The 15,649-nt window shown below is 38.4% G+C and overlaps 1 long non-coding RNA gene across 1 annotated transcript in view; it reads right to left on the reverse strand.

Annotated features, from left to right (window-relative positions):
* The window catches only part of LOC138166790 (uncharacterized), a 1,160,016-nt gene extending 1,151,040 nt beyond the window's left edge, over positions 1 to 8,976 (reverse strand). Inside the window, exon 1 of the long non-coding RNA XR_011169734.1 lies at positions 8,614 to 8,976. This is a non-coding gene — a long non-coding RNA (uncharacterized lncRNA). The remainder of the gene's footprint in view (positions 1 to 8,613) is intronic.
* Between the last annotated feature and the right edge of the window lie 6,673 nt (positions 8,977 to 15,649).

Raw genomic sequence — 15,649 nt, forward strand, 5'->3', positions numbered from 1 at the left:
GATGGATGGATGGATGGATGGATGGATGGATGGATGGATGGATGGATGGATGGATGGATGGATGGATGGATGGATGGATGGGTATATACATAGATGAAGAAAATAAATATAAAACAAATGCAAGATAGTTTAGGAGAAATGGTATTAGTAGTTTGAGAAATCAGGAAAGGCTTTGCATAGAAGGTGGTGTTGAAAGAAGAGAGGGAGTCTATGAGGCAGAGATGAGGAGGTAACTTTGATGGGATGACACCCTAAAAAACAAAATAAAGGAGCAAGAAAGAAAATCGCACTGAAAAAAAAGAAGTGGGGAGGTTGAATGGGATAAATTATTCCATATAAGAAAGGCATGAAAAAGATATTATAATGGAGAAGATGGGTGGGGTGGGGTGGTGGGCAAAGCTTAAACCTCACTCTCATCATAATTGGTTCAAAGAGGGAACAACATACACACTCATTTGGATATAGAAATCTATCTTACCTAATGCAGAAGTAAAAAGGGACAGGGATAATAGAAGGAGGAGGGGGAACTGACAAAAAGAAGACTAGATTGGGGAAGGTGGTGATTGTCAGTAAAAAACACTTGTGAGTAGAGAAAGGGTGTGGAGTAAGAGGAGAGGAATAAAGAAGAGAAAAATAGAATAGAGGTAATACATAGCTAGTTGTCATAACTATAAATGTGAATGGGATGAACTCATCCATAAAACAGAAGCAGATAGCAGAAAGGACTAAAAACCAGACTTTTACAATATGTTGTTTACAAGAAACACATTTGAAATAGGGAGATTCACACAGGGTAAAAGTAAGGGGCTGGAAGAGATTCTATTATGCTTCAGCTGAAGCAAAGAAAACAGGGGTAGCAATTATGATCTCAGACAGAACAAAAGCAAAAAACAGATCTAATTAAAAGAGATAAGGAAGAAAACTGCATCTTGACGAAATGTACCATAGATGAAATCATATCAATACTAAACATATACGCACTAAATGGTATAGCATCTAAATTTTTGAAGTAGAAGTTGAATGAGTTACAGGAGGAAAGAGATAATAAAATTATAGTAGTGGAGGACCTCAACTTTCCCCTCTCAGAACTAGATAAATCTGACCAAAATATAAGCAGTAAAGACATTAAAGAGGTGAATAGAATTCTGGAAGAGTTAGATATGATATATATCTATATCTATATATATGGAGAAAATTAAATTGGAATAGAAAGGAATATACCTTTTTCTCAGCAGTACATGGCACCTACACAAAAATTCTTCATATATTTGGACATAAAACCTCATAACCAAATGCAGAAAAGCAGATATAGTAAATGCATCCTTTTCAAATTATAATGCAATAGAAATTATATTTAATGATGGGCAATAGAAAGAAAGGTTAACAATTAATTGGAAATTAAATAATCTAATCCTAAAAAATAAGTGGACCAAAGAACAAATCATAGAAACAATCAATAATTTCATTAAAGAAAATTACAACAATGAGACAACTTACCAAAATTTAAGGGATGCAAGCAAAGCAGTACTTGGGGGAAAAATTCTAATTGCTGGAATCAATAAAATAGGGAAAGCAGATCAATGAATTGGACATGCAACTACACAAACTAGAAAAGAACAATTTAAAAATCCCCAATTAAACACCAAATTGGAAATCCTAAAAATCAAAGGAGGGATTAATAAAATTGAAAGTAAGAAAACTATTGACCTAATAAATAAAACGAACCTGGTTTTTAAGGGGGAAAAAATCAATAAAATAGATAAAACATGCATTAATTTGATTTTTATTAAAAAAGAAAGAAGAAAACCAAATCACTAGTATCAGACATGAAATGGATTCATTCACCACTAAAAAATAGAAAATTATGATAATTGTTAAGAGTTATTTGGGGGCGGAGTCAAGATGGTGGAGTAGAAGCAGGATTTCCCTGCAGCTCCGGCTTCTACCTTCCCCAATCCATGTAAAAAGGGGACTCTAAACAAACTTTGGAGCTGCAGAACCCACAAAATGACACAGAGAATCTAACCCCCTGCTGAGCACAGCCCAGCAGGCCAGCAGGAATCAACCAGCACAGGGCTCTGGGAGCCAAGCCCAGACCCACTAGAAGGCTTTAGCCCCAGGACGGACCTGAACAACCGCCAGTCAGAGGGATTCCAGATCAGCCGCAGCTATGGCCATTTCCAGATTTATCAACACATAGATGCCAAGGACAAAGTGAGAGGTCAGTGCAGTCTGGACTTTGGGACCAAGCAAGTGGGAGTGCATGGCTTTTGCCCCCAAGGGAGAGAAGCCTCTGAGATATCAGCACAGCCAGCCAGCACCATGTGGCAGTTTCAGCTCCTGGCCTGCAGAGTGTAGGGGGACCAAGCACCAGTCTGAGGGGTAATCACTCTTACTTTAACCTGCTTGGATCTGGATTGCAGTCTAGGGTGGAGGTCCTGGGGTGTGTGTCCAGTTTGCCAGAGTGTGTGGAGACCTCAGAGAGGGCACCCATCTAATACCTCTGGCAGCTGAGAAAACCCCAGCATTTGGGATAAAAGCTCCCCTGTCTGGTGGCAGAGTCCTACTGTGGCCCAGGGGTCAAGTGACTGAGGGGCAACATGACCAGGCAAATGAAACAAAGCAGACAGAAAATTCCAGCATTACACTCCTATTTTGGGGACAAAAAGGAGCAAAGCATGGAGCAGGAGGAAGACAGTGAAGTCAGAACTCCTGCACCAAAAGCTTCAAAGGAAAATACGAGCTGGTTACAGGCCATCAAGGACCTTAAGAAGCAGATTATGAGAACTGGAGGAAAAATTGGGAAGAGAAATGAGAACAATGCAAGAAAATTACGAAATGAGAGTCAACAGCCTGACTGAGGAAAATCACACGATAAAAAAGACTAACTCAAATGGCAAAAGAGGCTCAAAAAGGCAATGAGGAGAAGAATGCCTTCAAAAGCAAAATTTGCCAGATGGAAAAAGAATCTCAAAAGCTCACTGAGGAGAATCATTGCTTCAGAATTAGATTGGAGCAAATGGAAGCTAATGCCTTTATGAGAAATCAATATGCTGTTAAACAGATCCAAACAAATGAAAGAATAGAAGGCAATGTGAAATATCTCATGGGAAAAACCACTGACCTGGAAAATAGGTACAAGAGAGATCATTTAAAAATTATTGGACTACCTGAAAGCCATGATCAAAGTAAGAACCTAGAAATCATCCTCCAGGAAGTTCTCAAAGAAAACTGCCCTGATGTTTTAGAACCAGAGGGCAAAATAGAGCTTGAAAGAATCCACCAATCACCTCCTGAAAAAGATCCCAAAAAGAAAACTCCTAGGAATATTATAGTCAGGTTCCAGAATTCCCAGATTAAGGAGAGAATATTACAAGCAACCAGGAAGAAACAATTTGAATATTGTGGAAACATAATCAGTTTAACCCATGATCTGGCAGCTTCTACACTGAGGGATCGCAGGGCTTGGAGTATGTTATTCCAGAGGTCAAAGAAGCTGGGATTAAAACCAAGAGTCACCTACCCAGCAAAACTGAGTATCATGTTTCAGGGGAAAATATGGTCATTCAGTGGAATGAAGGACTTTCAAGCATTCTTGCCGAAAAACACCAGAGTTGAATAGAAAATTTGACATTCAGATACAAGAAGCAAGAAAAGCATCAGAAGGTAAACAGGGAAAAGAAATCATAAGGAACTTATCAAAGTTGAACGATTAACATTCCTACATGGAAAAACAGTAATTGTAACTTATGAAACTTTTCTCAGTAGTTGAAGGGAATAGAAATATATATGTCTGTATATGAGGTTATATGGGCATATGAATTACATATGTGAATGTGTGTATATATATTTACAGGTATACATAGATAGAGGGCACAGGACCAATTTAACAGGAAAGGATGATACTTATAAGGTGAAATTAAGAGGTGAGAGAGGAATATAATGAGAGGAGATGGGGAGAGACAGAATGGGGTAAACTATCTCATATAGAAGAGGCAAGGAAAAATGGTTACAATGGAGGGGAAGAATAGGAAGGCAAAAGGGGTAAACCTTATTCTCATTGAATTTGGCTTGAGGATGGAATGAAATACACACTAAATAGGTTATCTCACCCTCCAGGAGAGTTGGGTAGGGAAGGGGATAAAAGGGCGGATGATGGAAGGAAGGGCAGGCTGGGGGGAGGGAAGGTGGAAGCACCCACTTTTGAAAAGGGATGGGATCAAAGCAGAGAATAGAACAAGTGGGAGGTGGGGTAGGAGGGAGGGAAATATAGTCAGTCTTTTACAATATATCTACTATGTTATTATTTTGCATTAGCCACACATGTACAACCTATACTGAACTGCTTATCTTCCCAGTAAGTGTGGGTGACAAGGGCAGAAGGGAATGAATCTGGAATTCAAAGTTTTAAAATCAAATATTCAAATATATATTATTATTAATACTATTTGACATGTAATTGGGAAATAAGATATTACAGGCACTGGGGCATAGAAATCCACTGGAAAAGTCAAAAGGGGTATGGGAGAGAGCAGACTGGAGGAGGGGATATCCTGTGGGACTGCTGTTTTGGGGCGGTGGGTAGGGGAAACACGGGGAGAAAATGTGTAACTCAAAATCTGGCAGAAATGAATGATGTAAATCAGAAGTTAATAAAGCATTTGGAAAAAAAAAAGAGTCATTTTGCCCAATCATATGCCAATAAATTTGACAATCTAAATGAAATGGATGAATATCTACAAAAATATAAATTACTCAGATTAACAGAAAAAGGAATAAAATATTTAAATAACCCAATATTAGGAAAAGAAATTGAAAAAGCCATCAATGAACTTCCTAAGAAGAAATCCCCAGGCCCAGATGAATTCACAAGAAAATTCCACAAACATTTAAAGAACAACTAATCCCAATACTATATAAACAATTTGGAAAAACAGATGAAGAAGGAGTCCTACCAAATTCCTTTTATGACACAAATATGAAGCTGATACCTAAACTAGGGAGAGCCAAACCAGAGAAAGAAAATTATAGACCAATTTTCCTAATGAATATTGATGCAAAATTTTAAACAAAATACTAGCAAAGAGATTACAGCAATATATTGCAAGGATCATATACTATGACCAGGTGGGATTTATATCAGGAATGCAGGGCTGGTTCAATATCAGGAAAATTATCAGCATAATTGACAATAGCAATAAGAAAACCAACAGAAATCATATGATAATCTCAATAGATGCAGAAAAAAAATTTTTTTTAATACAGCACCCATTAGTATAAAAGCACTTGACAGTATAGGAATAAATGGAGCTTACCTTAAAATGATAAGCAATATTTATCTAAAACCATCAACAAGCATTATCTGTAATGGGGATAAGCTAGAAGCCTTCCCAATACAATCAGGGGTAAAACAATGATGTCCATTATCACCTCTATTATTTACTATTTTACTAGAAATTTTGGCTATAGCAATAAAAGAAGAAAAAGAAATTAAAGGAATTAGAATAGGAAATGAGGAAACAAAACTATTACTATTTGCAGATAATATGATGTTATACTTGGAAAATCAACTGAAAAACTATTTGAAATTAACAACTTCAGCAAAGTTTCAGGATACAAAATGAAACCACATGAATTCGTAGCATTTCTATATATTACCAACAAGGTCCAACAGCAAGAGATAGAAAGAGAAATTCCACTTAAAATAACTGTAGTCAATATATAATACTTGGGAGTCTACCTGATATGACAAACTCAGGAACTATATTGAATACAACTATAAAACACTTTTCATAAAAAATAAACAGATCTAAACAATTGGAAAAATATTAGTTGCTCATGGAGTCAATATAATAAAAATGACAATTCTACCTAAATTAATCTATTTATTCAGTGCCACATCAATCAAATTATCAAAAAATTATTTTATAGAGCTAGAAAAAATAACAACAAAATTCATCTAGAAGAATAGAAGCTCAAAGATATCAAGAACATCAATAGGGGCGGCTAGGTGGCACAGCGAGTAAAGTGCCGGCCCTGGAGTTAGGAGGATGTAGCAACAAGCACCCCAGCGTCCCCAGGGTGGCTACATACACAGGTTCTTTGATCTGCTTTGATAAAAGAAAGCAACACAAAATGGGTTAACAAGCTTACTTTAATCAGTCAAACATGTATCATTTACCTCGTTCAGGGGAAAAAGGTCAGCACACCGAACTTCAGAGTATACAGACAGAATTATCAAGACAGAAAAACAGATCAAGTAGACAGTTTCCAAACTGTCCAACCCTTACATCCAAACCAAATCAACATCTGGGTCTTTCAAAGCCGGGGGGGGGCGGCTCTCAACAACCAACAGCTTCCCAGAGTCTCATATGATCAAATCACAGAACACTTCTCAAAGTGAGCCCCAAAACAAAGCTGCACATCAGGGCTTATATAGCCTTCTCCTGGCTCAGAGAATGTAACAACCTTATTGACCCACTGGCCAATCAAAAAGTATCTACTGAAAAACAAGCCTCCCACCCCAGGCTCTAGGTGCACTTTAGCCTAGGGGAAGGGAAGATCTTTAAAATTTACATTCCCATTACAGAGGACTTGGGTTCAGATCCAGCCTCAGACACTTAACACATACACACACACACAAAAACCTAGCCGTGTAACCTTGGGCGAGTTACTTAACCCTAATAGCCCTCCAAAAGGCAAAAAAAAAAAAAAATCAATGAAAAAATTCAAAAGAAGGTGGTATAGCCATACCAGGTCTCAAACTATATTATAAAGCAGTAATTATCAAAGCAATCCAGTACTGGCTAAGAAACAGACTATGGATCAGTGGAATAGATTAGGTACACATTACATCATAATAAATGACCATAGTAATCCAATATATGAATCCAAAGATCCAAGCTTTTGGAACATAAACCCATTATTTGACAAAAACTGCTGGGAAAACTGGAAAACAGTATGGAAGAAACTAGGTATAGACCAACATCCTCATATCATATATCAAGATAAGGTCAAAATGGGCACATAAATTACACATAGAGAGTGATATCATAAGCAAATTAAGAGGGCATGGAATAGTTCACCTGTCAGATTTATGGATAAGGGAAAATTTTAGGATCAAAGGAGATATAGAGAGCATTACAAAATGTAAAATAAATAACTTTGGTTATATAAAATTTAAAAGTTTTGCACAAACAAAACCAATGCAACCAAGATTATAAGGAAAGCAGAAAACTGGGGGGAAATTTTGTAACAAGTATCTATGATAAATGCCTCATTTCTCAAATATATAGAGAACTGAGTCAAATTTATGAAAGTATAAGTCATTCCCTAATTGATAAACAGATCCAAACAAATGAAAAAATAGAAGGCAATATGAAATATCTCATTGGAAAAACCACTGACCTGGAAAATAGATCCAGGAGAGATAATTCAAAATTATCAGACTACCTGAAAGCCATGATCAAAAAAAGAACCTAGAAATCATCCTTCAAGAAATTCTCAAGAAAAATTGCCCTGATATTTTAGAACCAGAGGGCAAAATAGAAATTGAAAGAATTCACTGTTCACCTCTTGAAAAAGATCCCAAAAAGAAAACTCCTAGGAATATTATAGCCAGTTTCCAAAGTTCCCAAGTCAAGGAGAAAATATTACAAGGAGCCAAGAAGAAACAATTTGAATATTGTAGAAACACAATCAGGATAACCCAGGATCTGGCAGCTTCTACACTGAGGGATCAAAGGGCTTGGAATAAGATATTCCAGAGGACAAAGGAGCTAGGATTAAAACCAAGAATCACCTACCCAGCAAAACTGAGTATAATGTTTCAGGTGAAAATATGGTAATTCAATGAAATGGAGGACTTTCAAACATTCTTGATGAAAAAACCAGAGTTGAATAGAAAATTTGACATTCAAATACAAGAAGCAAAAGAATCATGAGAAGGTAAAGAGAGAAAAGAAGTCATAAAGAACTTATCAAAGTTGAACTATTTACATTACTACATGGAAAAACAATAGTTGTAACTTATTAAAGTTTTCTTAGTATGAGGATAGTTGAAGGGAATATAAATATATATATGTATACATATATGTCTATAAAAGAGGGTATATGTGCATAAGAATACATATGTAAGTTTGTGTATATATGTGTACATGTATACATAGACAGAGGGCACAGGATCAATTGAATAGGAAGAAATGATATCTAAAAAATAAAATTAAGAGATGAGAGAGGAATATAATGAGAGGAGATAGGGAGAGACAGAATAGGGTAAATTATGTCACATAAAAGAGGCAAGGGAAAACTATTACAATGGAGGGAAAAAACAGGAAGGCAAAAGGAAATGGGTCAACCTTACTCTCATTGAATTTGACTTAAGGAGGGAATAATATACTAAATTGGGTATCTTACCCTACAGGAAAGTAAAGGGGAAGGGGATAAGAGGGGGGATGACATATGGGAGGGAAGATTGGGAGGTGTAGCAGCAAGCACCCCAAGCGTCCTCAGGGTTTGCAGCTACCACAGGTTCTTGGATCTGCTTTGTTAAAGGAAAGCAACTCAAAATGGGTTAACAAGCTTACTTTAATCAGTCAGACATATATCGTTTACCTTGTTCAGGAGAAAAGGTCAGCACCCTGAACCTCAAAGTATACAGACATAATTATCAAGACAGAAACATCAAGTAGACAGATTTCCAAACTGTCCAACCATTACATCCATACCCAGTCAACATCTGGGTTTCCACATTCTGGGTTTTTCAAAGCCGGGGGACTCTCAACAACGGCTTCCCAGAATTCAGATCAAATCACAGAACACTTCTCAAAGTGAGTCCCCAAAACAAAGCTACACATCAGGGCTTATATAGCCTTCTCCTGGCTCAGAGAATATAACAACCTTATTGACCCACTGGCCAATCAAAAAGTATCTACTGAAAAACAAGCCTCCCTCCCCAGGCTTCTGGTGCACTTTAGCCTAGGGGCAGGGAAGATCTTCCAAATTTGCATTCCCATTACAGGAGGGAAGGTAGTTAGAAGCACACATTTTTGAAGAGGGACAGAGACAAAGTAGAAAATAGAAAAAGTGGGGGGACAGGATAGGATGGAGTGAAATATAATCAGTCTTTCATAATATATCAACTATGGAAATGTTTTGCATAACTACACATGTACAACTTATATTGAATTGCTTATCTTCCCAGTAAGGGTGGGTGATGAGGGAAGAAGGGAAAGAATCTGGAATTCCAAGTTTTAAAATCAAATGTTTAAAAAATATTTTTTTTTAACATGCAACTGGGAAATAAGATACAGGCACTGGGGTATGGAGATCCATCTTGCCCTGCTGGAAAGTCGGAGCAGGGATGTGTTATGGGAATGGGAATCTGAAGATCTTCCCTGCCCCTAGGTCCTTTGATAGGCTTAAGTGACTCTGAGAACCTTCCTTGATTTGAAAATATACTCTGCCCCTTAATAGGCTGAATGTGGTCACATGGAGCCTGTGGTGGGAGGCTTGTTTTTCAGGAATGCTCACACCTTGTTGCTTTGCATTTGGGCAGTGGGTCAAAAGGGCTGTGACATTCTCTGATCCAGAAGAAGGCTATATATACCCTGATGTGAAGTTTTGCTTTGGGGCTCACTTTGAGAAGAGTTGTGTGATTTGACCAGATGAGACTGGGCAGTCATTGAGCCCCCTGGCCTTCAAAAACCAGATGTTGGTGTTTCCCCTCTCTGGTAACTGAGTAGGTATGGATATAATGGTGAGACAGCTGGAAGCCTGTCTGCTGATCTATTTCTCTGTCTGCTTGTAACTTGTTTATATTCTCTAAAGTTCGGGGTGCTGACCTTTTCCCCCTGAACTAGGTAATTGACATATGTTTGATTAAAGTAAGATTATTAACCCATTTTGAATTGCTTTCCTTTAGAAAAGCAGATCTAAGAACCTCTGTTGGAAGCCACCCTGGGTATACTAGGGTGCTTGCTGCTACAGGATGAGGGAGGACATAGGAGAGAGCAGATTGGGGGAGGGGGTATTCAGTGGGATCACTGTTTTGGGGTGGTGGGTAGGGGAAAGACAGGGAGAAAATTTGTAACTCAAAATCTTGTGGAAATGAATGTTGTAAATTAAAAATAAACAAAAAAAATTTAATGGATGGGTAAAAGCCAACACTAAGGAATTTAATAAAATGATGCTCATCTCAAAAAAAAAAAAAGAGGAAGAGCTTGCATTGATAAGATTACAGATCTGCTTAATTACTAACATGTACAATAGAAGGCACCATGTTCAGTCCTGGAACTAAAGCAAAGATAGATATGAGGAAAAAAAGAATGTTTTTTTTTTTTTTTGAGGGCGATTAGATTTTAGTGATTTGCCCAAGGTCATAAGGCTAGTTTTTGTATTAAGTGTCTGAGGCCAGATTTGAACTCAGGTCCTCCTGACTCCAGGGCTGGTGCTCTATTCACTGTACCACTTAGCCACCCCAAGAATTTTTTAAAAAAGATTCAGTTGGGAAAGAAAGTGAAGTCAAAGCAGGGGTAAAGTACTGAGGAATGGGGAGATCAGGGGGGTTTGTGAGACCACAGAATAAATTTAGGAGGAATGAGGCTTAAGAAGAGAAGTAGACAGGAGGGGATATGGTCAGATAGAGGAATGCCAGTTTTTGATCAAGAAAGTAGAACTCTTGCAGGCAATGGAGGAGGGTGAAGCAGAGTGAAAGAATAGGTCAAGGGACGTGAGGAGATTCAGGAACTAGGAGGTTCAGGTGATTTTGTGGGAGCATAAGAATGCATGTGGCAGGTTCCTTAATATGAGGGTAAGAATTGAGGAGAAGAGGAAGACAGTTAGCCAAGCACTGTTCTCCCTAATAAAAGAAAGAAAATAACTTTGGGGTCAGTAGACAACAGCAACCATGATTTGTATATGATGATACAGTGAATTTCAAAGGGGAAGTTGCTGAGGGATGTCGACAAAGGGGTAATCTAGAAGTGGTATAATTTGACTGATTATTTGATTAATTAAAAAATAAAAGCCTCCCTATCTTCTATTATGGTTTATATCCTCCAAAAGAATATAAGTTCCTTGAGAATAGGAACTGTTGTTTGTTTGTTTATTTTTTTCCTAGCACCTGGCACAGTACTTTACACATGAATTTTTGTTGAACTGACATATATAACAATGTCATCATTTCTGGGGTACTTCTCAGTACCAATGCCTTTTTGCAAACTGGTAGGGATATATCCTAAATTTGGACAAGATCAGCATGTACATATAGTTCTATTTTAGCACAGGTCCTTTTTCTCCCTAATCATCCAAATTTGCTTTAAATACAATTATTTGGCAGTATTCATTTCCTTTCCCAAGGTTACCATTTTTAGCCATAAGGTGGCACTAGTATATCATTTGTAATGTAGTTTGCCTTGCTCAACAATTCATCTTACCTTGAAGAACCACTTGCTCTGTGTTTTGATTTCTAAGTGGAGGCCAATTACAAAATTTTGTTGCAGTAATTTAAAAAGTTTAAATGGTTTCATGGAACTACCATTTCTAGGTCTAAAATATATATATATTTTAAGTATATATATTTTCTATATATACTTATATATAGTATATATACTTATATATAGTATATATGTGCTATATATACTATATATAAATATATATAGTATATAAAATAAAAAATTATATAAAGTATATAAAATATATGTGTGTGTGTGTATGTGTGTGTGTGTCCCTGAATGGGAATTCTGGCACCCTGGGATAGGGAGTGACTGGGGAGACCAGTCTGTTTCCAAGGATTATTGATTTTTCCTTTCACAACCAACATCTCTCTGATACGATGCCCCCTTTTCCCTTCTGATACTGCCTTTACCTTGGTACAGCACTTATCATCCCATGCCTGGTCTGTTGCAATACTCCTGATTGATCTCCCTGCCATAAGTCTCTCCCCACTCCAATCTATCCTCCATTCAGCTGTCAAAGTGATTTTCCTAAAGTACAAGTCTGACCATGTCACATCCCCTATATCCAATAAACTCCAGGGTTTCCCTATCAGCTGCAGGATCAAATATAAAATCCTGTTTGGCATTCAAAACCCTTTATAACCTAGCCCCCTATTATCTTTACAGTTTTCTTATATCTTACACACACACACCAGTACTTTTCAATTTTTCCTCATACAAGACATTCAGTATCTAACTCCTGGCATTTTCATTGACTGTTCCCTATACCTGAAATGCTCTCCCTCCTCATCTCCTCCTTCTAGCTTCCCTGGTTTCCTTCAAGTCCCAGCTAAAACCCAATGTTATACAAGAAGCCTTTTTTGATCTCCCTTAATTCCCATGACTCCCCCTTGTTGATTATTTCCAACTTATCCTGGACATAGCTTAATTGTACATGGTTCTTTCTATGTTGTCTCCCCCATTAGACTGAGCTTCTTGAGAACAGGGAATGTCTTTTACTTTACTTTGTATTTCCAATATGTAAAACAGTGCCTGACACTTAGAATGTGCTTAATAAATTTTTATTGAATAATTGAAGGCAAACCAAGAGGATCAGTCTAAACTATAGAGAAAAAAACCAAAGGTGTTTGACAGTCTCAAGATTCCACATCTGAGATCCACCAGCCTTCACCTTCGTTGAGTGGTTAGGTGCAATCACAATTAGGGAGAGACAGTTCATCCCCCAAACAGTCTGACATTTCCTCAAAAACCCTCAGAGACTTGGTTCATCGAAACTGTACCTCCCTTCTAAAGAGGCAACAGGAGAAGAGAAATGCATAATAGTCATCTCCCCCAAGCCTAAGGAGTGGCAAGACATGACCAGCAGAAGAAAAATACTTTTCTACGGAGGGGTGATGCCCAAGTCTGGGTGGGGATCAGGAGCAGTTACTATGAATGAAGAACTGCTGATGGGCCCAGTAGTACCCAGGAGAATGTAGCTACTAATTTATATCCCAAATTCTCAGTGTTCTCACTTTCCCCTCTATATATTCCAGACTATTTTGCTCCTGTCCCCTTGCAATAGTAATCCCTTCTTGATAAGGTATCTCGGGTAGATGACTGATTTTTAATCTTTTGAAACTATTTTGAAAATTTTCCCTTCCTTAAGCGTTGAATCAATCAATTATCCATCTACCAACAAACACCTGCTATGTATCAGGCACTGCGAATAGAAAGAGTCATTAAATGATGATCATTGGGTGGCTGGAAGGAATGATTTGTTGTCCCTTATTTTTGCAGTATTTTATACTTTATTGTTATATTTATATGTCTTAGTATGTCCTTGGAGGTTAACTATCAGATATTTTATGTATTTTCTAGTTATTTTCAGTGGAATTTTCTTCCTATTGTTTCTTCCTGGTTTGTTAGTACAATATAGGAGTGCTAAGGATTTATTTTTGTCTATTGATGCTTTACTGGTTATTAATTATGATTATTAGTTTCTTTGTTGATCGTCTGAGGCAGTGGTTCTCAAATTTTTTGGTCCCTTTACACTGTTAAAATTATTGAGGATGAGGGAGAGAGAAAGAGAAAAGATAAAACATTAAAATACACAGGGAAAAAAGGCAAATGGAAATTCAGAAGAGATACAAACAAGTAAATTTTGGTACTATTGTGTAAATTCAATAAATTACTAGTAACAGAAGTTCGTATTTTCTAATACAATCCTATTTTTTGTTCTTTGTGTACTAAAATGTTCGTATTAGTGGATAATTAAGTTTATTTTTAAAAATAAAATAAAATCATTTTTATGGTGAATTTTGTCATTTAATAAGCATTTATTAAGTACCTACTATGTGCCAGGCACTGGAGATACAAAAAAAAGGGCAAAAGACAGTCCTTGCCCTAAAGGAACTTACAGTCTAATGGGGGAGGAGAAGCAGAACCAAGATGGCAGAGTAGAGGCAGCAACCCAATTGAACTCTCCTTATATTCCTCTCCAAAAAGCTTTAAAATAACACCTCAGATCTAATTCTAGACTGCCAGAGCCAACAAAAAGTCAAGGTGAGCATAAGACAATATAGGAAATTGTCAGGAGAGATCTGTGATACCAGGATGGGGTCTAGCCCAAAATACACGTGGCAGCAACATCAGCAGTGGGCTTTGGAGGCAGCCAGGACAATGACAGTAGCAGCTTTGGGAGTTCTCAACCCACAGATGGTAAGGGGGTCAGATAACTGGTCAGAAAGAAATCACAGGGAACCCCTTGCTAACACTAGATGCAGGGCCTTCTACTGTTTGGCAACTTTATTATCTATAGGCAGTTCTAGGCCACAATTTCAGGCTAGAGAGGAGCACTTATGGTAGGTTACAAGGGATCAGGGGGCCCTGGTCACAATTCCATGACAGAAGGACACTAGTGCTTACAGTCACAGGGGAGCAGGGAATGTGGTCACAGCCCCCAGGCAAAGAGGAGCACTTATACTTGCATCTGCAAGGGAATAGGGGCCTTTCTTGGGTAAAGACCAAAATACAGAGAAGGAGAGCAGTGACCACACTTCTCCCAGTATCACACAACTTGTAGACTCCAAGAATTTGCTCTGAAAAAAACAGCACAAAAAAAAAAAAAACCATTCCTGAAGCTTGAGACAGTACTACCTTACCCCTAGGTGAGTAGAGGCCAATTTTAATAAAGTTCAAAGTCAAGAAATAAACTGAAAAAATGAGCAACCAACAAAAATTTAACAATTATTGCTCTAGCGGCTTCGGCTTCCACCTTCCCCAATCCATGTAAAAAGGGGACTCTAAACAAATTTTGGAGCTGCAGAACCCACAAAATGACACAGAGAAGCTAACCTCCAGCTGAGGACAGCCTGGCAGGCTGGCAGGAATCGGCCAGCACAGCGCTCTGGGAGCCGAACCCAGCCCCACGCCGAGGCTTTAGCCCCAGACTGACCAGCCGCCTGCCAGAGGGACTCCAGATCAGCAGCAGCTGTGGCCGTTTCCAGATTTATCAATACATAGATGCAAAGGACAAGGTGAGAGGTCAATGCAGTCTGGACTTTGGGACGCAGTAAGTGGGAGTGCATGGCTTCTACCCCCGGGGCGAGAAACAGCTGAGACAGCCGCACAGCCAGCCAGCGCCTGTGGAGGCTTCAGCTCCTGGCCTGCAGAGTGTAGGGGGACCAAGCACCAGTCTGAGGGGTAATCACTCTTGATTTAACCTGCTTGGATCTGGATTGCAGTCTAGGGTGGAGGTCCTGGGATGTGTATCCAGCTTGCCAGAGCGTGTGGAGACCTCAGAGAGGGCACCCATCTAATACCTCCGACAACTGAGAAAACCCCAGCCGTTTGGAACAAAAGCTCCCCTGTCTGGTGGCAGAGTCCTACTGTGGCAAAAAGCCCAAAAGTCAAATAATTGAGTGGCAAAATGAGCAGGCAAAGGAAGCAAAGCAGACAGAAGATTCCAATGTTACACTCCTATTTTGGGGACAAGGAGCAAGGCATGGAACAGGAGGAAAACAGTGGTCAGCACTCCTGCACCAAAAGCTTCAAAGGAAAATACAAGCTGGTTACAGGCCATAGAGGACCTTAAGAAGCAGATAAGAGAAGTGGAGGAAAAATTGGGAAGAGAAATGAGAACATTGCAAGAAAATTATGAAATGAGAGTCAACAGCCTGACTGAAGAAAATAATACCTTAAAAAACAGACTG

This window comes from Petaurus breviceps, unplaced genomic scaffold (genome assembly GCF_028583685.1).
Source record: "Petaurus breviceps papuanus isolate PSGF00001 unplaced genomic scaffold, PetGlider_PUasm1.0 226, whole genome shotgun sequence".
Lineage (NCBI taxonomy): Eukaryota > Metazoa > Chordata > Mammalia > Diprotodontia > Petauridae > Petaurus > Petaurus breviceps.